Genomic DNA, 25,647 nt, shown 5'->3' with positions numbered 1-25,647 from the left:
AAAAAAACTTGGATCCAAAATGTTCAGTATTAAGAGAGAATCTTTGAATATCAGGCAACTCTAGATATTTTTCCAGCAGAATTAACTGAAAAAAAAAAAGACTCGATGGTTTTATAGTTTTTAAAAATTCTGCACTCGAGAACACGTGGTTTCCGGTTTTGATCATTGAAATGCGTTTGCCTAATCGGTAGTTACGATTTTTTTTTTTTTTTCAAATTTTTGTCGAGAATTCTGACCGGAATCCCTATTCGGTACACGGTACGGGATCTATATTGCACGGTAACTCGAATTTTCTAGCAGATGGAACAAAAACATCCCGCATCATCGCGACCGCAATTTTTATGCAGTCCGTGGTGAAATGATTTATTGTTTGTGGAAATATGAAATGTTTCGATTAGACGATTGTCTCGAAATGGGAAGCAAAATAACGTGAAAAAGAATCCGATGTAAAATGATATTTCACGAGGTCTCGAGATCATCGACGTTTATCTCAACGGGATAAAATATGTCCGAATCAATTTTATTGCGTGCTGTAAATATGCGCGACAGGTGTAATGGCGGTTTTATGTTCCGCTTTAATCATGAAAATTTAAATCAAGCTGAGCCATAATTTATGGCGCTTTAAATTAAAGATACACGGCGGCGTTCGAGCCTTTGCAAATTGGACTTACGCGCATTTGAATTTTCCTATGTCCGCATTTGACGGTTGGTGCACGCCGGCTTGGGAGTTATGTTTGTTTATCGTTGCGTCGTTCGTTGATAACATTAACTCACAACGTTATCGTGGCCAATGAAAATCGAGCGGCGCTTCTCCAAATACCGTTCGCACAAAATGTGTCGATGCGACCGATATTTGTGTCATTCTGTCGAGCGGCTACTATTGACAAAATACGTTCGGTCGAAATGCGTTTTAAAATCTGTCCACCCGGTACCGTAACGCGATACACCGTACTCCAATTTCGGTAATCTGTACTGCGCCAATTATTAACCGATATTTTTATGCGCACGCGGAGTTGAACCAATGCCTGGGCAAACCAACGGAATTGAATTTGTTCACGAATCATTGTTTCGCGACGGATCGTGATTTATGGAGTCGACGAAGCAATTACTGTTAATAAAATCGACACGTGTATTCTCGGATGGTGCGATCGCGAAACAAAGAAACTGGAGTGGAGTTGTTACGATTTTCGCGTTTAACGGGACGGGATCGTTTTTCAAAAATTCTTTACATCGCAAAGAGTTTTCGAGTGACACTCGCACGGGGAAAATTCCCGATAAAGGATAGGTGGTAAACGCGTGCAACAATGTTAATTGAAATCTCATCGCCGCGGGCTGTAGTTTTCCTTCGATAAATTACGCGACCGCCGACCGAAGCCACTCATCGTCCGTAAGAAATTCTTAATTACGCTGATCGGTATAACTTGCGTTACCATCCGTCCGTAATCGATATGATAATAACTCGTAGTCGACGCGATCGACGGTAATTTATGGCCGCTTCGACGTAACTCGATATTTTTCTTATCGAGCAGCGCGAGCTCTAAGTACAACCCTTCGTCGGCGAACGCAGGAAGTTACGCCCCCGATCCTCTTTCGCCTTAGTTGGCCTTAATATTCTAATGCGAAAGCCTATCTTTCCAGAAAAAGCTTACGGACGTCGTAAGTTCTGGCCGCCGAACACGCCGGGAGAATATGGCGGAGAAGGCAACGGGTGGGCCGACACGCGGAAAAAGAAACAAAAACGTTCGGGGCTAGAGGAGCGCACGGGACGGGGCATAATAACAAGAGAAAAACAACGAACGGAGAGGGCGCAGGAAAAGGGGCGGGCGGGGGGTACGGGGGAAGGGGGGGAGGGGGAAGGGGGTCGGCTGGTGGGTAAACGGCGAGGACCTGGGCGAGGAAGTAACGGGGTAGCGAAGCGGGAAACAGGAACCCAGGCAACAGTCGGGAGAGCAGAGACGGGCAAAAATATTATGTAGACAAAGAAGTCGGGGTAACGAACAAAAGACAAACGAAGATTCACCTACACGCGGATTCATTCAAACACGCGTATTTTATCTCTGCGAGATTTTGATACGTTCGATCGAAATAAACAGTATAAGCAACGGAAACGCTCGTTGGAACGTAAAATATAACTCACATTGCGTAGTCGTCGAGCATTCGTTGACACGTGATAACGTCCTCGATCGCGTTGCGTGCCCTCTTGGAAATAAAATTCTTCTCGCTCCTGTAAAAGTAACATTCGAACGGCGATGTTAATATTCGATGAAGTTGTATGCACGCCTAATCGGTAAGTTCGGCCTGTATCGTGAAAGAAAAACGGCCGGGGAGAAAACGAGTTGGTGTCTACCGCCGCTACGGTATGACGACACCTAATAACCAGGGAAAGAACGAACGGAAAACGAACAGCATAAATAAGAACAAAGAACAAAGAGGAAGAGATAAGAAATCTTCGGATACGTAGACTTGTCTCGTAGTACAAGCATACAGACTGCGTTTACTTTAGATCCGCGGCGCATACAGAGTGCAGACAGGTTTTATTAACCCCCCTCGACCACGCCGCGGACGTGTACCCCGGATATATGCGTTTTCCCTACGAGTTGCTTCCACGATGTTCTACCCAAAGCCACGCGCGGTTGGTACACTTTGCAATCGATCGTTGGCACGATGCCACCGCTGTTTCTTCTTCTTCTTCTTCTTCTTCTTCCTCTTCTTCTTCCTTTCCTATTCGTTCCCTTCTTTGCCCTTCTCGTCCTCCAATTCTCCACCGCCCCCCTCACCCGTCTCTCTTCCGCAGATCCACGCATTCCTTTCCCACGAGCTATGAATTTGCTTTCGATGATATTGTTCTAGCGTTGGTAGCACGCTTCCGATAAAAATCTAGGATCGTTCCCGAGAACACCCAGGCATTATGGTAACCGTTTCTGATAGCCCGGGTCGGAAACCGAATTTTAACGAGGAATTTCGGTCGATTCCACGAACCCGGACCGTTTAAAGGCTTTCAATATTTAGTCGACCGTGATCTAGACGTGCAATTTTCCTGCGCGATTAGAGCCCCCTTAATCTCCACCCGTCCCTCGATCGAGTTTTCGTGTTTCTGGAATGGGAGACATTCAACAGTTTCCGTGGCTAATTTTGCAGCTTTTGTCGCGTTGGGTTTTCAAACAGCGCTTTCTTCCTCGACGAGGGATTGTTACTTTTGTAAATGGAAATTTGTTCGAACGAGTCTAAATAGACCGCAGAGACGAGGATTTTCGAGTTTGGGAGACGCAGACCGCGGCAGCCCCCGTTTCTATATATTAATCTTTGTACGAGCGCTTACCTTTGTTACGGTTCGAGTAACAACCGTCGTTTCTCGAATTACCATCGAAAAACGCGGTCGCGGTTGTTTGGGAACGCTTAACGGACAAACAGTTTCGCGTTAACAAAAACATCGCGCGCACAAACGGACCAATCGAGAAAGAGAATAAATTAGTCTCGCTGAATGTATGCAGATACGTTTGAAAAGCATTAAAAAATATTGAAACGCGACCGAAGAAGGTATTGTTCGGAGTGCTCTCGGTACGTGGCTTAATTGCCCCATGTAAATCAACGTTGGGGACACAGACATTTTCTGTCGATCGTTCCGCTTTAATCGGCCCGACGACGCGCAACGGTTACTATGACGACTTTTGATTAAAACGCCGTTCCAAATTGGCTTTGTGCGTTTGCACTTAACAAAGCCCTCAAATATATTCCCTTCGTAGCGAGAGTTTAATATAATAGGCATTAGCGATGTTACGAGAGCTACTCGAAGGGGTTGGAAATACCCAGTAGGAGGCACTCCCGTGGGGTGGCCAACTGTTCCAACCCGTAAAGGGTCGTCGTGTTGAAAGATCACGCAAAGCGAGATAGCTTATAAAGGAGACGAGGAAAAAATGCCGTCGACGTTATTCCAGGCCTTACTTAACGCCTCGCTTGGTTCCTCGGTGCGACTCTACGTTTCGAGCGAGATTCAATCGTTCTCTGTGCATGTGTTCGACAGATTTTTCACCAAAAATGTTAGTTTCCCTGACGATAGCAACGGCGCCCTCCTGTTGCGTTCGATAACAGACGAGAGGGTAAAATAAAAAGTCAAACAGGAGAGTCGAAACGAGATAAAAAGGGGCGATGGGAACGCGTCCGATGACGACGAAAGCTGACGAAAGAACGGTACGGAAGGAGAACGAAGACACCGAGCGTGAAACGGTGACTTCGGGGAAAAAAATGTAAACAGTGCGAGAGTTATGGCTCGAGAAAAAGGGACGGAGGACACGCGAAAGAGAAGGATAACGGAAACGAAAAGGAAGGATCGCAGAAACGAGCAAAGACATCAGTCGACCGAGATGGAAAGAGGGAGACTAAAGACAGAAGTTTCTCTACGCGAAGAGGGAATCGAAGGTCGTTGCACGAGCACGCGAGAAACGAAAGGAAAGCGAAGCAAAAGAAACTGGCAACGGTTAAAGAAGGGAGAAAGGGGGGGCGGAAAGGAAGGCAGGGTCTTTCTCCCCTGTCGAGCGGCTTCAATTTTAGAACCAGACGGATCTAAGGTCTTCTATTTCCCAACCTGTTGAATTTCCCACTTACACGACGCACAATTTGTTTTCTCGCAACGTTACCATCCAATTGGCCCGCTGTTATTCCCCCTCTGTTCGCGAACGAATATGAAACCCGGAGCCGGGGAAGATGGATTAACGACGGGGGCGTAAACGTCTATAACGCTCAATGGCTACAAATCGAAATGACGATTCCATGAATATCAACCAAAGTACTTTACATATTTCTGGCTCGATCGGTTGTAATCCTTTATCCCCTTCGAGGACAAATGCTGAGCGAGGACACACACGCTTTATCGCGTTGTTGTTGTCGCTCGAAAGTACGGCCACGAATTAGCGAAACGACACGGTGTGGCGAGCGCAATCCTGTTCGGTTGATTTGTTGTCTCGAGACAATTCCAGATTGTGAGATCGCGCTACGCTCGACCGGAGTGTATTCATAGCTCTGTTTACCTCGACGCCTACGGTGTAATTCACCTCCCTCTTTTCTCTCGAGCAACCGTATACCCTTCTTCCGCGAATTACTATTTTTCTAGTAGAAAGAATAGTACACATTTCTCCGTTACAGCTACACTTCCGCCACGGTCTAATTAGTATCGACGTGCGTAAGAGAATGTTGTCGTTGCGTGGAAGTTGCGTGTGGCGACGCGCTCTCTCACGATGCACTCTCTCACGATGCGCTCTCTCGTGACGCGCTCTCTCGTGATGCGTTCTTGTGCTACCAACAAGCAGACGCTTGGAACGTCACAATTTTTTCGTTACCACTTCCAGTGCTCCAAATTCAATTCTAATGGCACAGATCCGTCCAGAATCGCTTAAATTTTAATTTAAAATAAACCTGATTTTCTTTTTTTTGTTTTTCATTTTTTGACGTTCCAAGCCCCTTAAATTAGTTTCGTTGCACGTGGTAGAAAAAGAAAACGATCTCGATTGGAAGTACGGTATCCCTGGATATAATTGTCGAAGACGTGTCGCGCGCGCTGTTTCGCCACCGCCGAGGTGGCTGTAACCTCTTAAACGGACTGCAACGCTCGACTCGGGGATATCCGTGTCTCTGTTTTCCTCCCCCATATCCGCCCAACGCCGTGTATTTCTCGCTTCCCTTTCCCCGCTTCCTAGCATCTGTATATATATTTATCGTTAAATTACCTTTATACAAACGCCCCCCGGGCAAGATAGATCGCACGCGCACCGTGAACATCGCGAACGCGCTCTTCGGCCGTGCAATAATGCCTGCTGCTTCGGGGCGTAACGACCTGCCAGCATATCTGTGCTGCGCAATGATAGCAACCCCTAAATGGAGTTGGCAGCTTTCCTTGGCCGTTTTCACGATAAAGACGCGAACTTGTTCCCCGAGTCTTCCTACCAGACGGAGAATTTCATTAAGCCGGGGCGATACTCGGCCCCGGGAGTTCGGGAAGTTAGCGCGAGCGCCCTTATTCTAACCAGCAGGCTCGCGCGAAGCTTCGCCGTGGAATTTCTTCCATAACGGCGACGGCCGAGCTCGACCGTCGACGGACCATCGACAGACGCACCATAGCCCTTCCCGTCGCTTAACCACGCGACAAAACACCCTAACCCAAGTACCTCGCCAACTTTCTTTATTAAACACAGCTGAGTGGATCCGCTGGAAACACGCCGCCTTAATATCTTCGACGTTAATAACGTAAAATTCGAAATTTCTGCGTTCGCGTCTCGACTGTAACTGTCCCTGATGCTTTGGTTCGATCCGGACGAAATTTTTCTTTCCTTTACGCGAGGAAACTGTTATATATCGCTACGTTACGAATCCCTCGGGGGCAAACCTTTACCGTGGAATTTCTTCTACGACGCGCTACTTGAATACTACAACCCGGACTTTAAGTTGTACGCGAACTGAAATTTTTAGTCTCGGTCGCGATCGGCGCGCCACGGCTTTCCATTTGCAGCGGCGATTGTCTAACTTCTTGTTTCCTACTAAGGAATCTTCCTCGGGGGAACGTCGATGCTCGTTGAGGAGGTAAAAGTTTCGCGCCTTTTAGGAGAAACAATTATATTCTGTTCTCGGTCGCGAACGTTTGCAAAACTTGGGTTGAATCGTAGTTGTGCGCATTCAGCTACGAATGACTTTGTCGGACAATAGTAGTAGCGAGGCGCGAAAACGCGTCACGGCTCCCCGTTGGCGGATTGCGCGATATACAGGGTGGCCCAGAAATGGTCGAGGTGAGGATTGAAAGGGGGGATTTGAAGCAACTTTTTCCTTAGCGAAAATATTGTCCGAGGATTATTGAAGGAGATATTAAGGAGATATTAAGGAGATATTAAGGAGATATTAACAGAAAGCCCCGACCAATCAGAGCCGTCTGGCGCGTAGAGTATGCTACTGTGGCTGTCTAGCGCGTGCCTATTCTACTGCGGCTGTCTGGCGCGTATCCTATTCTACTCGCGCTCTGATTGGTCAGGGTTTATCTGTTAATATCTCCTTCAATAACCCTCGGACAACATTTTCGCTGAGGAAAAGTTTGTTTCAAATCACCCCTTTCAAAGGGCTCCGACATTTTTGGGACACCCTGTACAGTGCACGTGAACAGGTGAATACAAGGGAATCTGTTCTACTGTACCTCAGGGCAGCGTTTCTCAACCGGTTTTCACTTGCGACGAACATCACGATTCGTTAGTTATCTTTGTTGGTAATATTGCAAACAAATCTAAACTTTAGTTATCCTAGATGGATCTTCGATCGAACAAATCATCGTAAATAAATCGCTATGCATTCGGTTCGTTCGTTATTTGCTGTAAAGTACCGGTTGGGAATCCCTGCTGTGCAACCAAAACATTCTGCATCTGGATAAGCTGCGGACCGATAACGATCTGTAAATGAACTGCGCGTAATGCGTCCGATATAATTGACTCGGCTGGGATTAATACGATTCTAGGACTCGGTTGCGATATCCGATAGAACAATTCTATCTAGTTTAGTTACCTGTCCTGAACGCTTTTCTTTTTTTTTCATAAAATAAGGAACACCTCGTGGACGATATTAGGAAATAGTATCGGTTGATGATACGCAACTTCAATCCTTTGTATTGGATGATTGCATAAGGTCGATTGGCATAGACGTCGATATCAGAACTCCGTTATTCGTTTTTAGTTTGGTTTACCAACACGTAAAATTGAATTGTAGAGAAGAATGACGATTACATGGTTGATTGATAAAATTATATTCTTTGAAATTTATTAACACATGTACATTTTGAAATCGGGCACGAACTTGTGCAATCATCCGATATTTATCGTATCGTTTGAAAAACGGACCATGCTCCAGGCGACTGTGTCTACATCGTGCCGATAAAAGAAATCGTTGGGGAGGTTTCGAAGCAAACGTAGTGACTCGTGTCGATAAACCAATGAAATTCTTCTCCGGGGAATTAGGTGAAATACACTTTAGGAACGGTGATCCGGCGACGGAGTCATTGGAAACTCATGAAATTTTTAGAAGGATCGATAGAAAAGATTTCAATTCCCTTTAGGTTGGCGAATCGAACGAATCGTGACACGTGCAAAGAGATATATGCCAGTTCCCGAACGCTCGCGTCGAGGGGGCTCAGCGTGCGGACTCGTGGAATATTTTCTTAGGAAGCTTCGAGCCAAAGAGATCGAGAAATCCTCGAGAGCGTCGTTCGACGACAAATCTGTATGCATATCGTACCCTCTAATCTTTAATTCGATTAACCTCGTTCAGTCCGCTGGGGCAAATATGAATGACGTTTTCTTTACCTCTCCAACAAAATTCCCTTTCTTCTCGTTTTCTCCATTCTAGGAGTTTCTCATTCGGTCAGCAGCTTTCCTTTAGAAACTTGCGTACAATGACTCGCATTAGCATTCGGACACCATTGTACTCCGTGCGTTATTGTTTTGTATGTAAACTTAACACGCGAGCCTGGCGACTCGATTATTTTCCTTTCTTTTCTTTCAACGAGTCGCGACAATTATACCGGGTGCCGGAAACGTGAAATTTACCTCGCCCGTAATTATACCAACACGTGTTTATTAATAACGATTACATTTCGTTAAGCCCGTATCACGTTTATAATCGTAAGCGATAACGTACTCGATGGCACGGTGTTCGAACGCTAAAGCCAACGGTTACTATGAATGCGAATTCGGACGAAAATGTGTTCGGACGAGTTCGGACGTATTCGTTCACATAAACAAACGCCTGTTTCTCAATGATAATCTGTTTACACTAGTAACGACACACATGTCAGAATATTCGCGATGTCGTCGGAACTAATTGAGCGTTCGAACGAGTTTGATCTTTCCGTGCCTAACAGGCGCGATCGTGTTCACGAACGGCGAAGCGCGAACAATGTCGCGTTTTTAATTATCCGCCGAGAAGCCGAAGGAACCGGAATGCTCTCGCGATGCTTCAATTACATTCGCGGCGTGTATCAATGCGTATCGAGGTCACGTTTGCATAAACAACGGTACTTTTCATTCGGCGGCGGGGATCAGATTACTTCCCTTTTGTTTCCGAACGTTGTTCCGAGTTTTCATGGATTTCGCGCGCAACCGAAACCACGCATCGACGTCGCGTCTTTTGAAAATCCATCGTTTCGCGAATTGATTTCTCCACGCCCGATGCGACGCGAATCTCGCAATTTTACGCGCCAGAAGAATCGACGGACGTGCACGGGAAAAAAAAGAAAAAGAAATAAATAATATTCCCTGCATTTGGACGCGGAGACGAAAGGGTCGAGAGGTTAGGTTCGACCGCGGTTCCACGTGTACGCGTCGCGATTCCGTCGAGCCCGGATACGTTTTCAGCCCAGACGTCTGCCTTTTACGCGAAATGGTTTCTCATCGTTTCCATCGCTCTCGCGACGAGACGTTCTGCTTTTCGTACCGCTCTTTCGTTCGTTCAGTAAGAACGCCGAAATGAGTACGGGGATGGGGGGTCGTTCTAATTGCAGGAGCGCGTCAAAGGTACGCACAAAGCGAAGCCGCTCCGTCTTATATACAGTTTTGCACCCTCAGACGTCGACGCACATGCGAGAGAGATACTTATGAGTTCCAGCCCCTACCTGTGCGCTCACTCCTGCGATTACATACCGTTCGGGGCTCTCTCACGCGCCGTTACAGCTTTCTTTCTTTCTCTCTTTATCGACTGAACTGCTCTTTACAACGTGCAAACTACGACCGCAAAAGGCTGTCCTACGTAATCTAACAACTTTTTCGAACCTTCTATTTTTTTATTTCTTTAGTTTCAGATTATACGAGATGTTTGAATTTGTAATTTGTGATACGCATAGTATACAGAAGAAGAAAAATTATATTAATTTCAGGTACTTGAAGATGCGTTTAAAAGTATAAACCTAATGATAGAAGAACAAATGTATAACGTAAATGTATAAATGTAACTGTACACATAGTAGCGCGAAATGAGAATTGATTGAAAAAAGGCCTATCTTTGATCATTAATTTTTAGGGTATCGCAAAAAGAACGGGAACCTAAAGGGACCATTTTTACTGGGTTTATTTGACACATATCGAAGTGTAAACAAAAATTATTGTATTATACTTTTAGTACAAAATGACGGCGACGGCGATAGAGTTACTCCTTGAATAAAAAAAACTCGACTCAACTAAACCTAATAACTTTAACACCAAAACTACCGTAGGATTATAGTTAAAAGGAACAGAACGAACATACTTTGTCGATCGAATTAATTCTCTATTACAACAACCGTCCTTCAAAATTTTAGTAAAATCGATCGAAAGTCTAATCGACGAGGTGGATTTAGTGCCGAATGTCGCACTTGTTTTACGCGATTCGAATAAACGGCAATTTTTATTTCACCTTATTATTTCACCGTGACGACGCCGAGGGTCGATATAGGTCGATGGAGTCTGGCTTCTCTCGCCTTAACCTAACTGGGTCGGATAATCAGGTTTTCGAGAGTTTTCCCTCTCTGGTATACTCTTTCCTCGTGCCTCTCTTTTTTTACGTCAACGTTATTTTTCATTAGCGACGCCGCGTGCGTTTCGAAGGGATTAATCGAGAATTGTTCTTTAAACGATAAACCGCGACTGCCGATGGTTATCCGAACGAAATGAATCTTTTTTGCATAAAAATTCCATGCCTCTACAATGCTTCATACATTTGATTACACGCCGCGACATGCGCGACTCGATTTTTTTTCCAGGAGATTATTTGACGCGCAAACGAGAGAGAAAGAGAGAAACGCGATTCTCGATCGAATTTGTTAAAATTTATTTTCCATTCATTCGTTGAAACATGTTCCCCGTTTAAACTCGACGATACAAAAGCAACGATACGCGTGATTGTAATTTTAGCGACTTATCCGCTTGATATTATCAATTACCTTGTCGTTGTGCATCGCGACAGGCTGGACGATCGTCGACGCTATCCCTTCGATGACTCGGACACCAAAGGAGGATCTTATCGCTTCGCTTCACTTTCGAGGTACACGTCACGCACTATTGTCTCCGCGGTGCTATTTTTCTTCGCGTCGTCGTGTCTCGGGTTACGAAAAAAATCCTTCTCTTTCCTCGCGAATTACTCGGCGCTTCGGATGAAAATGTCGCATCGTCGTAGCGATTAGAAAGGGAACAGAAGAACGCGAGAGCGCGTCCGAAATAGCGCGCCTTTGTTCCGTTTCGATCAGCGTCGAGACGCTTTTATGTCCGAAAAGTTGAAAATAGCTTCTATTGTCGCCGATAGTCGATGGCCGATATCAAAACTGACGAACGTTCGATGTATACACCAGACGCGGCCACGGACCGGCACGTGTGCCCAAGAGCTTTCCCCCACCTCGATCCCATTGGGATGCGCGCTACGCGACAGCGCAGACGGGAAGACCTGCTCTCCTCTACGCTCTGCCGACAACTGGCGTCTCTCCTCGCTTCGGCCACGGCGCGCCAGAGGAGAAACGGTCGCGGAGTGGGGGAACGGACCACGTGACAAAGTACTTCGCTCTCGACAGAATCAACTTTATTAATTCTACGAGAATAGTCGAAAGTTTTTTTTAGAAGAATCTCGGCAAACAGAATCAGAATCCCACTTAACAGCAAAATAACTTTTTGGAAAATTTCAACAAAAATCTAATTTTTAACCGACTTCAAAAAGGAGGAGGTTACTCGCCGGAGGAGCAGCGGTCGCGGAGTGGGGGAACGGACCACGTGACAGAGTACTTCGCTCTCGACAGAATGAACTTTATTAATTCTACGAGAATAGTCGAAAGTTTTTTTTAGAAGAATCTCGGCAAACAGAATCAGAATCCCACTTAACAGCGAAATAACTTTTGTTGAAAAATTTCAACAAAAATCTAATTTTTAACCGACTTCGAAGAGGAGGAGGTTGCTCGATTCGAATAGTATCTTTTTTTTTTTTGTTTTTGTTTTGTTAGAAGAAAATATTAAATGTTTCTTGTGGCGCACATGTCAGTCCGTTTAAACGAACAAGAATGTTTAAGTAAGAGACAGAGCGAGACGAAATATAAAAATAGAGAGATGGATGTGACGAGAACAGGCGGAGGGGTTTCCAATTTCGTGGGGAACAAATGCGTCGAACTGATTAAATAAACGAAGTGCTCTTTGTGGTCCTATATGGCGATAGGAGGTCCTATATAACGATAATTGCAGCGATGCATTGTACGTATAATACTCGCGAGTGTAAGCACATTGAAGTGGTACTCAATTGCAGCTCAGCAATCCGCCGTGCAACGTGGAAGCAGCACTTACGCTCGCAACTAGACGGCCTCTCGCGAATTTACTCGTTCGCCAACGAGCTGCAGTAATTCCGCGTTTACGGACAAAATTTTCACAGGATATCGAAGAAACCGAATCGAAGAAAAGGAACGACGATAGTCGAGTAACGTTTAAACGTTTGAATACGTGGGTGAAATTAGCTCGGTAGTAATTGGCTTATTGTATTACACTTTACACTGTGCCGTCATTCGTATTTCCATAAACCAGCCAATCGATCCCCGAAGTTCAGCGTAATGTTTCACCTGAGCAGGATACGCGGCAATGTTACACCGCGGAATAAGTAGAAAATGTATAAACTAGAACGGAGAGTTAATGTCTGGACTGAGAAATCACGAAGCGCGGCGACCGCGTCGAAAAATAGATTAATGTTCATATTTCAAAGTTTGCTCGATGTCGTTCGGTGGATTCGGCCCTTAAATCCTGCAATCGATCCGTTTCGCAGCTAGAAATCACCCAAGGGAACTCGTAAATTAGAACGAGAAAAAATAAAAGGATAAACGCGCACGTGCGAAACTAGCCACCGATAAAACGCTACGCAAATAAATCGCATCGAGCATTAAGTGTACAGCTTCCAAATGAGAGACACGTAAATCGCGTTCGATGTTGTTTGTTTGCGGTTAAACAACGTGTTAATTAATATTAAATACGAGTTTTAAAAAGTAACGCGTCGATTGATACCGTGATGGGTTTGTTGCTCGTTACGCTGGTTACGTACATTATTGGCTACAGATATTGGCTACACCGTGTACTTCGTATCGGCAACCTATTTCGATTTCGATGCACAAACGAAATCCTTCGCGGCAGAAGGAACGATTCGTATCGCGACGCGGCAGAACGTTCCAGAGCCTCGTACGAGTAGAAAGTTTATGCGTGCAGGTCGAGGTGTCCAGCACGTGGAGTGCCGCCACAGGTTGATGGTATCGGTCACGGCAAGATAATATCGAGTGTGTGCACTCGGCGATTTTGCTTGTCTCGAAATTATGCAGCGAAACGTTCGGCCTTCCCGCGACCTGCATCGCGTCTGGTAATTCGACTACGTCGGCCGATGCCAGACATCCCAACGAGTGGACGAAAGAGCAACAGTGCGATATCAACAACGATATTTACACATTCATCACGAATTTAAATCCAATCCTTCTCGGTTAACTGTTCCCGAGAGTCATTAGCGGTTCCATTAACGTTTTGATAAAATTGCTCGGCGAAATGGAAATACGCCAGATGGCGCGGATATTTCCACGGACATAAACGGTTACGTTTACTTGCTACCAGGTTGGCCGTAAACAGGCGAAACACTCGTTGTCGTGTTGCGACAACTACATGATTCTTCTCTTTTACACGGAACCGATGTCCGCGAGTGAAACGAAATACATTCGATTACTGGCTGCTCACTTTATCGTTCCAAGTATCGTGACCTATGCATTGTATGATAAAGACACAACGCTTCAAGTAGAAAAAATGCGTTAAAAAAAAAAACATTTTTATGTCCGTTCCCTTCATTCTAATTCTCGAACTAGGTCGAGGACGATCCGTGCGGTTATATCGAGGGAATACTACTCGTTTACGAAATCTGATACAGTTTACGGTACAGGATTTCCAATAAACAGATTACCTAATGCTATCCTGCTCCGGCGACACTTGGAATCACGTAGCGCTCGGTTTTTTTTTTGATTCGTGGCGCAATGGTAACCGCTATCCTGGAAACCTTTTCGTCGCGGCGAGTCGCGCCGGAACACGCAGCGCGTCGCATTTTTTGTCGCCGAGTGCTGAAATCGTATGTCACGCGGTATTACGTTTTTGTCGTTCAAGGGAGAGGCCGCACGGTGTTGCGAGCACGATAGATTGCTCGCGACTTTCGATACTCGGAGGCTGCCGATTACACGATAAACGTGTAACTTTGCTTTCTGGTTCGTCGAATTTCGCGTTTTCCATCATGTTTCCAACGGATAACGTCACGTGTACGACGGGACAACGACGTTCCAGCGAGAACGAATTCACTTTAAGGAGAAAGACGTTTCCTTCTCCGATGAAACGGAAAAATTAGAAACGAGATGGATCGACGAGCAAACAAAGATTCCCAGCGAACGGAAATTTAGCGTGCGCGATACACTTTTGACTCGACGAGGAGAAAGAAAATTCACGCGTACGAAACAAATTTGCCTGGTCGCTATCGCGAACACAAACGTTTCGCGGTGCTTTCGACGCTCAGATACCGGCGCTTCGCCGCGTTTCAATTTAAACGAATGCGAAAAACATTTCCTCTGCACTGCTTTTTTTTTGTGTTTTGTTCCCCCCCCCCCGTCCCACTCTCTCTCTCTCTCTCTCTGTCTCTCTCACTTTTAAACGCTATATGCTTCTCACTTGGACGAGTTTTCCGGTTGGCCTGTTGGATTCATAAACGCGTGGAAAGTATCCCGAAACGAAACCAATATTGCTAAACGGGACATTTTCTCTGACAAATTTATTCTTGTGCTCGGGGCACGCATTATACTCGAAAATCGTATTTTTTTTCTTTCTTCTTCGAAACAAATTCGTGGCATAGTAACGTTTCAACCGATTGAAAAAAAAAAAAAAAAAAAAAAATATGATCGATCTCGCGGTTCGCGAGAGACTCGAGAGAGTTTATCGTTCAACGACTGTTAGATCGTCATATTAATACGTTGGATTCGGAATTTATTTAAAAAAATTAACGTTTAGCCTTTACTTCTTTAGTTCCGTCGGGAGGATGATGCCTGATTCGAAAATTGTTTACTCCCGACTGGCGCGACTTGATCGCCGCACGTCGCGCGAAATTATCACCTAAACGGACGTCCGGCGTTATCTCAGCGTCGAGAAATTTGTTCGTATCTCGAGCGTGGCGTCTCGAAAGGAGAAAAAATTTCAACGCTCGCGCGGCTTGTTTTCGTCGTCTGTTTAACGCCGCGTGCAATTAATTTCGCTTTTTCGCTCGTGTTGCTTTTCTCATAGAAGCCCGTACAAAAGAACTGTATCAATCATTCCGGTACGCCGTCGCTTCGCCTCCATCCACCGTGCAGCATCTCTTTCCTTTTCATCTATCCGTCCGCCCGGTTTTTCTCCCTCTCGTCTCTCGTTCTCTGTTCGAGCGACGGTAGAAGCGGTTCTACTGGCGGAATCAAACGAAAGAAGCCACTCGGAGGTCCACCCCAGTCATTATCTAAAACGTTCCGAGGTAAAGCTATTAAATGCCATCGGTATCTTTCTCGGTGGCCCGGTCTTGTCGTGCTTGTCATTTCTCGTCCTTTGTGCCCCACTGGGCTCTGCTCGCAGCGTCTTCCACGATCGTGGCCTAGACATGGGTGGCCTTTCCTTCCTCCGTCTCGCATTATAAAGAACGGAATCGAGAACAGTGCCGACGCTGGCTTCACCAGTGCCCCCTTTGTTCTGCGCTACAATTTATCCGATCCCTTCTGATCTGTAAGCCAAATTGAAGATCGAGAATAAACGTAGATCGAGTTTTTCGTCGAGGCAGACGTTTGGTGAGCTTTCGCACGAGTAATTTTCAAGTGTCATTTAAAAGTTCGTCTCGATTTCACATGGATGTGTTCCTGTTTCAGAACATTTTTGTCTCGTTTTCGTAGAGGCGAAAAGAGTTGAAATTAATATGGAAATGGACTACGAATTCCTTGTTAATTTTTACTGTTTCGCGGATGGTTTACACGATGGCCGGCCCTGGTTGGGAAGAGGGAACGAGGAGACGAGAGACGACCCTCGGACAGATACAGAGAAGAGAGTATCTTTCAGCTACCGAGAACTGACATTCCAGCCGCCTATTTCGAGAATGACTGGACCCGTTTTGTGTCGCGACGTTGTATCACCGTTCCTCTCTCTTTCTTTCGCCGTTTCATTGGAATCGCGCCAGTTTCGCCGGCAGGAGACTCGCCCAGTATTTCCTCCTTGCTCTTTCTCGCGGGTATACGCGTCTACTTCCTCAACCCCCTTTTTACATCGCCGTCCCTCTTTCTCTCTCCTTGCTGCGACATTTTCGTTCGATAACCGGGTGCCCGTGACTGCACTAAAACCGACGAAATCGTAGTATCCGCGCCTCCCATACCCAACAATAAGGAGTCAAATAAGAACACGAAACGTAGGGTACGGGATTGGTCTTGTAGGTAAAGCGGTCGACTGTGGATCCGAGGATCGTGGCTTCGAATCACCGTGGCTTACTTTTCGTTTAGACTCGTGCAAAATGTAGTTCGAAAGGTATCGGCACAAGTACATTCCAGTCGTTCCACGTTATACGTATTCCTAATAATCGATCCCAATTATAAAGTTCATTTCTTTCGTCGCAGACAATAACCAACTTTTAATAACGCTAAACATTTTCACGTTACGGAATTATTCGTAATTAAATCCACGCAAGAGTAGAAAAAGTACGAGTCGGTGAAACGGACTTCCCTGGAAAAAAGCTGCGCGGCGCAGCGGACACGCAAAGCTCTGTCTGGGTTCGTCAGAGATGAACAACTTTGTGTACGAATAATAGATGTCCGAATAAAAACACCACATAACGATTTATTCGCGGTGTTTGTGTGTACCATCGAACGGTTGTTCGAGTAAAATTGTTTACTTTTCAATTCGAGTTGCAAATTGTTATTTCAACGGACAACGGATCAAAAAAACCATTCTCTCTTTATTTCATTTCTCTGCCGTGCGAATCTAGATTTTTGCCAGTTTCCGATATCGATCCACGGAATGGATCCGGGGTATTAACCTTTCGAGGTTATATCGATACACGTATGTACGTTCGCTTTTACATCGGAATTACACTGTAGACTGTACTTTGTAATTAGTCTGTACATTACGGTTAGAGTGGATTTTACGCATTTATATTAAAACGTACGTAACGCATGTCGAATACGATCTATAGACACACGTGATTATTTCATATTTCGTTTCACATAGATGCACAGTCCTCTTGGTTACGTTTACCATGCATTTGTCGTATTATCCTCAGTCGACACATTTTAGAACGAAAGTATATACATCAAAGCGAGACAACGTACTCGTACGTTGATTTACAGAAAAATTGATTCACAGATCAAACTTGCATCGGTGCGCGTGTATTCGATTGCAGGTAAAAAAAAAAAAAAAAAAGATCCATTTCAAATTCGTCCCTGAAGAGGTTAGAAGTAATTCAACCGAGAAACTAAACGAGCACTAAATTCGCGAAACAATGGGAACTATCAGATATCGACACCAGGCGAGCAGCTCTTTCTTTTTTTTTTTTTTTTTTTCCTACGGCAACAAGGCAACGAGCACTTTCAGTAGGTAATAGTTATCGCTCGAAGCCTTGTATACACCCCCGTCTCGCGTCCCCGCGTCCTTCCGCCCCGGTGTCCCATCTTTCTCGTACCAAGCTTCGTCCATGTTTGTCCGTTCGTGTGTTCCGATGAAAAGCACGGCTCGGTCGAGCACAAGCAATGGCGGCTATTCAAAAGTGTATTGCAAAAATTCTGCCGATAGAGGGTGAAGTTTCCAAGCCTTCCCTTCCCTCTCCCCCACCCCCCCCCCCGCCCCCCGGTTCTCACTCTCTCTCTCTCGATGCATAGGCAAATCTCGTTGGGTGAAGTGACTCGAAAACGTAATTTCGACGGCAAGCTGAAAGAGGAGTGGCGCTGAAACGAGCCTGTACAGTTAACCCTGATATTCACCGGGATCTCCCTTCCGACTTTTCCTAACTCGATGTCGTTATTGGCTGCCTCTACGCTCTCCTGCCCTCCCCGGCCCCCTCCGAGCATCCGAGCCGACCCAACAAGCCCCGTCTTCGTTCTCCTTCGCTACTGTCCCCTGTTTCTCAATAAATTCGACTTCGCGCGCACCTGCGGCTCCGCGCGCGACAACGCAAACACGCTGGCAGCGCGCTCGTTCGTTGCGTTTCTTCGAGGATCGCGGACATAATCGAGGAGACGGGCGAGGAAACGGAAACGTCTTCGATGGTATCGTCGCGAAACCAATAACGGATTGCGTGCGAACGTCGCACCTACTTCTTGTCCCGTTCATTTTACGAATACTTTGTATCGCGTATCCAAAAAATACGATCTTCCTATGCTCGCGTAATTTGCTCGCCTGTCCACGAACCGAGCGACGTATAATCTTCCCGTAAGGATTGATATTAGTCGCGGAAGATTATATTAAAAGAAAAAAAAAAAAAAAAAAAAAAATTGACACCGTGTAGGTAATATATACTATTACGTTCATTCCGATGAATATTAAATTATTGGAATAGTCCCCGAGACCTTGCCATCGGTGCGTGCGCGACCGTGGTGCTCTCCCTCTCGGTCTGTGTCCCCTCCCTCGTTTCTTTCAAAAAGAGAATCAGGCCGGAGAGGGAGCCACGCGAGGAGCAAGAAGAGCGGGCACAAGAGAGTTACGAATAAAGCATTTAATTATGTATTTTTCCTTCTTTTTTTTTTTTTTTTTTTTGTTTCTTCTTTCTTTGTCGAGTGCACTCGTTTGCGCGGACAAGCGTTAACCCTTTATCCGTAGGATTCGTTAAGTTAAGTGGTTTCGGCATCTGGCTCCCTCCTAAGCTCGAGCGAGACGCAAGCCGCGGTGGATGGGACGAAGCGTGGCTATAATTTATCCCGCACTTGCTTATTTACTACGTCCCATTATCGCCGTAACGCAGTTTGCATGCTCTCGCAAATTTCGACGCTCGCGAGGAAGGAAGAACGACAAAGTGGGAGAGGAGGGGTGGCTTGCCAGCGAAGCCGAAGAGGGAGGAAGGGGGCGAAACAAATACGGAACGGGGACACCGAAAACGTTGAAGGGTGCGAACGGGGGCGCGATCACGGGAAACAAATCGCGGGAACAAAACAAAATTGAGGCACCGGGAAATAAGGGCAACGGCGACGGTGTTAAAAAGTAACTACGAATTTTTCTCGCCGAATGAAAACGTCTGCAGGTATTTTCTATGCCGTGCGTACTTCTACGATAAATATTACTTGCGTATAGCTTGCAGCTAATTAATTCGATTCACGCTTGGCGAATGTACGGAGCGGAAGTGAAGTTATCGAGTACAGGCCGTAATTTAGAATTTTAATTCGTGACTTTTAAAGATTCGTTGTGTAAATTCTTACGAAGCTGCTACTTTTTTTTTTTTTTTGTAATAATAATAATTGAATTAATAATTGATCGGAAATAGACGAGTTATCGTTTTGTTTGTGTTGAGTTTATAGTGGTTGACTTGAGGAGCTGCCCTTTTTATTTGTTATTGCACTCATCTTTATTCGCGATTTGTCGCCCTAGGCTTTTTCCATGCTTCATATATTTGTTAGCCGGCCCTAACCGAACCGTGAAAAATCCAGGCTCTCGGCGTGGTAGTCGGCTACTCTACGCACTGTTCTACTGTCCGCACTTGGACGAGTTATCGAGCGTTGGAAATTTGTATTAGTAAAAGGAATGAAAAGGATACATCCGTTTAGAATGAAAGAACGACCTTGTGTACCCGGTGGATCGACATACTTTATCTTGAAAAAAAAAAAAAAGAAAAAAACACGAGTTATTCGTACGATCATTCTGAAACGTGCCCACTGTCGCGTATCGTTAGCATCGGTATTTCGAGCACTATCGCTCCGCAAGACCTCGTTAAAAGGTAAGCGTCGCAGTTGTACGTGTTTCCTTGTTAAGAGAACACACGGAATTTCTTTTCTCGCGCGCCTCATTTAACGGTATTAATATCCGTCTAAAAAATTTACCGGCCGCGAGCCCGCCGGCGGATTGGCTCGCGTTAATAATTCCCGGGGTGCTCGTAGCTGGAATATTTTTCTCGCGCTCATTACCCCGGAGCTAGCGGAGAAACAGAGAAATTCATCGAGAATATTTTACCGTCGTATAATGGCGGGACCGTGGGTGTTGAATTTATTTCGAGAAAACATTTATTTATCGGTTACTTTCGATCGTTATCGGTCGAAAAGTTCTCGCCAAACAAACGTTCGTTTACTTTGTTAATTTTAGCATAAATTTGATCCGTTTAATTAAATTTACATGACACGTGTTCACAAAATTCAAGCCGCGAGAACAAATTGTTCGTTCACCCTCGTGATACGCGATCGATAATTAATATCAGTTCCATTCATTTATTTAATTAATTAAGCGCGCACCGTGTACTACTTTATTCGTTTCAATTATAACGTTTCGTTTATTTTACGACAAATAACAACCCGATCTAAATCGCGGTGGATAGTATTTATGTCGTCGCGACGACGTCGATGAGGTACGAGAGGGACGCGAAACGGTACGATGATGGTCCGGGGCTGTGAAAGGTGTGCCCCCAACCCCCACAGAGGGAACCCGACAAGGAGGAAACAAAGAAAGGAACTACGAAAAGAGAACGAGGTACCCGTATACGTGTATGCATGCACGTAAACGTGTATACGCGTGCATAGTATGTATACCTACTTGTTTTTCCTTTTTTCTTTAAAGGCTCGACGGGTCCCGGTTATTGCGGTCGTCTGGTATTCAACGGCGGCCTAATAATAGGAGGCCGTTTTCGTGGAAGGAAGCGAGCGAAGTCGTTGCACCGAATTATTCCGCGCCTCGGACCTGCAACAAGGCGCATAAAACGAAATTAACGCGGCAATAATCGTCTCGAGCACAGCGTAATTCGCTAAGCTGGCCTCCCCCGAGGCCAGTTTAATTCTGCAATAATTGTTCTACACGGCAACTAATCACTGCGATATTCGCACTCCCCCACACACACACCTTTCGCGTGCCGTTCACCGATCCCTCGTTCCCTTTCCTCGCCCGATATCAATTTCCACGGATTGTCCCGGTGACGATGAATCGCTCGCGAAACGGCACAATTCCCAGAACGGTGATTCTTAATCTTTCTCGGGACGCGACACAATTCTTTTGTGCGCGTTAGTAATCCACGTTAGGATCGAGATAAGCGAAGTCGCGCTAATAAACTCAGAGGTGGACGAACTATTATCGAGCTAGTAAATTCCGAGCGTTCGTTGATCCATGGATAATTCTAGTTACAGTATCGATCGAGTAATTTCGAACAGTTTCGATCGAATAACGTCGGAATAATTTCGAGCGTCTACGCGAACGGTATCGTCCGGGCCCGAACAAAACCGGACAAATTAAACTACATCCCGATCGAGAAAATGAAATCGAGATTATAACCCACGAAACAATATGAATGGATCGCGTCGCGCGGCGTATTATTAGGAGAGAAATTGAAGCGTGAATTCGTTACGTTTTATAAAGAGCTTTTCATCGCTAGGCCGGCTTTGTATTTTCGGCAGCATTATTTTATCGCGACTCGCGGCGAGGACCGGTATAGCGTTTTCCCGGAGCTAAATATTACAATTGGACGCGGCGACGACGAGTTTCGCACGCGGGCTGCTCGGCGACACTATCAAACGGAACGTTAAAACGTGAAATAAAGCGAAACACTTGTCCGCTCATCAAGGACTTTCCAGCATTGTGAAATAAACATTAAAGCGGACCCGTAGACTCGCGGGACGACGCAGTGGGCAGTCTGCATTGTAGCCTTCGCTATCGCGAATGGCATAAGCTTCCAAGGTTTGATTATTTTTAACTTTCAACACAGGGAAATCTGTGACGTCGGCGTTGAGATCATTTCGAGGTTTCACTTTGCCTTTGTCGAGGCTCTGTGTTTTACATTTGGCTCCAGTCGAGCGCCGAACGTGGAAAGAAAGCAATCGGCAGAAGCGTATCAATCGGTTAGGATCGTATCACAGTGCTTCCTCACCGAGAGTCAAAAGGGAACCCCCGCTGATGCTAAATAAGCTTGAAATAAAGCTTGAAATGCTTAAATAAATAAATAAATAAATAAATAAATAAATAAATAAATAAAAAACCCTAGTTGCGAGGATAGTCATCCTGCATTTATCCAGTCGAATTCTGTCTTCCCTCTGTGGAAATAATCAAACCTGAGTGTTTTATTTACCGAAATGTTCGACATTCTTATTCGGATTTCTTTCTTCGCTGACAATACGGAAATTTCGAACGAGCTCGAAATTCTAAATTATTCTAAATTCTCCACCAGGTATCTATGCTCCAGCGTCCTGTAAGAGCACGTTGAAATCAAAGGTGGAGGAGGTAGGTTTTCCTCTCGCAAGATGAGCCATTTTCGGTCGCCAGGACCGCACAAAAGGACAGACACTTTAGCGGACCGCACCAATGGAGGAATGTTGCGATTAACGAAATTACTCGTAAACAGCGCTACCGTTCGTATGGGGGATGAATTATATCCGGCGGAGTGCATCCAATTACATTACATCGGGGGCCATTATGGTCGGGGAGTCGCGACGCATCCCAAGAGAACGGAAGCCCGTCCACCTCCAGGAATTCAGATAATTGTTCTCTCTATTAAACTTTTATCCGGAATTCGTGGAAGGTACATCGGTAGAGTGGGCTCGGAACGTTCCTAACGATTGGCGAACCGTACACGCGATACCTGCGTTATGCATTCATCGGGAAACCGTGAGCGAAATATCCTCTGCGTCTTCCTGGGCTACGTGGAGTTAAAAAAAAAAAAAGAAAAAAAAATTTGTAACATATTTTCAAACTGTTACTCAACGATATTGTAATACGTTCGCGATCGTGGTTGGTTTCATAGGAAATATATATATATATATATTTTCTTTATTTCCACCTGTTCGAAAAACCGATTGTTATTTTCGATACAGATCGCTAATTAATTAAGTCGATTAGAGACCGCGATCCCGCTGAGCGACTGAACGCATGGCCATTCGAACCAAAGATTCGATCTCTGAATAGTAGACAATAGGAAGTCCGTCGTATCCGATCCTGCAGCTACGAAACCACCGCCACCTGTGGTCAATTTCGATGGAATCGCTATCGGGACGCATTCGCCTAATTAAAACAGTTCTGCGCGTCAAACGCAGCCCGCAATCGAGCCAAAATATCAGCCGATAAACGTACCCGCGATACGACTAATTTCGTAACGCCAGCAGCGATCGGCTCTGTCTCTATTTCGAGTACATTCCCGACGGTGAATTCTCGAAAAACGTTAACGATACCAATTCGGATCTACGTATTTCGTAAACGGTTGAGAAACGCTGCGCTAGACTCGCCAACGCGCGACTCCCGTCTAGGAAACCGTGGCGGAACCCCTCGATTAAATTCTCGTCTACAAAACCGCACTACCTGGAAACGCTAGCTTCGATCGCGCCTATCCGCATCGATCGCTGGCTCTGATTAAAATGGTTCGCGGAAGGAGGGTTCGAAGGTGGACGGCGGGGGCGGAGAACACGTATTCGGGCGCAGCTCGACGGGGCCAGGTATCTCGCAAACGTGATAAGGTTCGAACGGATTAAAGGAGCAGATATGGTTAATGCGGGGATAGCAGGGAGATGACGATACACCGACGAGAGTCTCAGGGGTGAAAGACGACGCAGGTATACCTATCGGACCTTGCGAATATACGTTTTATCTCGATCCATCGAGGACGCGTTTACGCGTTCGCGAAACGCTTCGTTGGCGGTCGCCTTCGGTCCAAACTCTTTTTCTGCGATGCATTCGACGACTTGGAATCGTCGGAGAGTCAGCGGCGATTTCGCTTACGTCGTTTCGAAATGAAGACAACGCACTTTTCATCAAAGTATTAGGTTGTCCAGAAAGTTCGTGGCAATTTCTAACAAAAATTCAAAGGCATATAATATATATATATATATTACTACCCGGCACTACCGGCAATATATATATATATTATATGCCTTTGAATATATTATATGCCTTGAATATATATATATGCATGTATTTATATACATGTATTTATTGAATTACATAGGTGCCATTTTGTTCCACAACCTTTCCACCTTTTAAGGGATGTATACGTGTTATTTGTTTTCAACCATTTCGATATATTCAGATCTGTACCACCTACCTAAAATCGACATGGACTTTTCCGGACAACCCGATATAATACCTACGTCGTTTCGAAATAATTGATTTTTGGTGGATCGATTAATTGCGCGTTAGACTCATTTACCCTGGATAAAGCTCGCCGATCTGTCGTTAATACTCTTGCCAACGTTGAAAAACAACCATAAACACCGCAACGTTCGTTATTTTTCCAGTTATACAAATATTATACAACCCCGATTTAAGGGGTACGATTTTGATCATTTCAGCCGAGACGACGTACGCAAACGGTAGAATTGCGACGCGAAATAAATTATCGTTGACTCATGTCGCAGATTTCTTTATGCAAACATCGCCGTTTACCTCAAACACGGGGCACAGTCGTGTGCCGGGTAGTTCTCTATAGAAGGTGGAGCGTCTGATGCACGTCTCGTTTTCGCAAACAGAGAGGCGGGCTCCGCTCGTGTTTATGATCGTCGAGGTACACTTGACGGAGAACCGCGCCCGTCGGGTGTTGTTCAATAATTAACGCATTTTGCTTGAGCCTCGTTGCGGCCCCCTCGGGTTCGCTCGCGCCGCTTCGCATGAATTTCACATGGAACGAAGAGATGAGCCCGCTGACGACGGGACGTTATCAATTGAATTTTTCTGTCAACGACGTTGCGTGCCCGTTGTCCGGCGAGCAAAGAAAAAAAAAAAAAAAAAACCAATAATAATAAATGCAATGGTACGATGATTTTCATATAAGAAAAAGAAATATCAATGAGAAGATGTGGGAATATCCCTCGTAGTATTAAAATTTACCGATCGGCGTAAGCTAGGATATTTCATGCGTTTCAAAACTGATACGAAAATTCGAAAAAAAAAGAAGAAAAAAAAAAAAAAAGAATTGAATTTACACACCACTTTGATAATGAATGGCTCGTGTATCGAGCTCTAGTAAAAATGACTCCGTTAAATGCGTCCCGGGAGCGGTCGAGCTATTTTATCGTGGCGCTAATGAAAATTTCAAATGGAACCGGACAGTTTTAATGAAATCTATAAATCCATATGGAGAACGGGCTTAATCGAAACTGGACTACAAGCCCCGACGTTTCTGTCCGTTTCACGGAATATGGAACGAATTTGATTGTCGAACGTTGCGCGGCGCAAATTGAGCGAACACATTTCAATCCGTTTCATCAAGTATACATAGACGATTCAACCGTTCGCGTTATTGTGTCATATGGAAGTAGATGAGGTTGTATCGTAAAAAGGAAACACTCGAGAGTTTTCGCGTCGTCGCTCGTGCGGTTATTAGCCATTCCGTTCGCTCGCTTAATCCTCCCCGTTCAATAACCGTTACAAATACGTGGAAACGACAACCGTGTTTTCACCTGACGCATTCTCTCTCTCTCTCTCTCTCTCTCTCTCTCTCTCTCTCTCTCTCTCT

At 45.3% G+C, this 25,647-nt stretch overlaps 1 protein-coding gene across 5 annotated transcripts in view; it reads right to left on the bottom strand.

Moving 5' to 3' along the window:
* The window catches only part of LOC128895132 (proline-rich transmembrane protein 4), a 122,488-nt gene that overhangs the window by 28,622 nt on the left and 68,219 nt on the right, over nt 1-25,647 (bottom strand). Inside the window, exons 2-3 of one of the 5 annotated variants that reach the window (XM_054157419.1) lie at nt 20,753-20,900; nt 2,138-2,221 (exon numbers count right to left, since the gene is read on the bottom strand). The gene's annotated coding sequence lies outside the window, so the exon portion shown is untranslated. Of the gene's footprint in view, nt 1-2,137; nt 2,225-10,936; nt 11,488-20,752; nt 20,901-25,647 lie in introns of those variants that run through there. The other 4 variants (XM_054157417.1, XM_054157421.1, XM_054157420.1 and 1 more) reach the window with 4 other exon arrangements.

The sequence above is a fragment of the Hylaeus anthracinus genome, unplaced genomic scaffold, assembly GCF_026225885.1.
Source record: "Hylaeus anthracinus isolate JK02 unplaced genomic scaffold, UHH_iyHylAnth1.0_haploid 4, whole genome shotgun sequence".
Lineage (NCBI taxonomy): Eukaryota > Metazoa > Arthropoda > Insecta > Hymenoptera > Colletidae > Hylaeus > Hylaeus anthracinus.
This window is presented reverse-complemented; position numbering and strand designations above follow the sequence as displayed.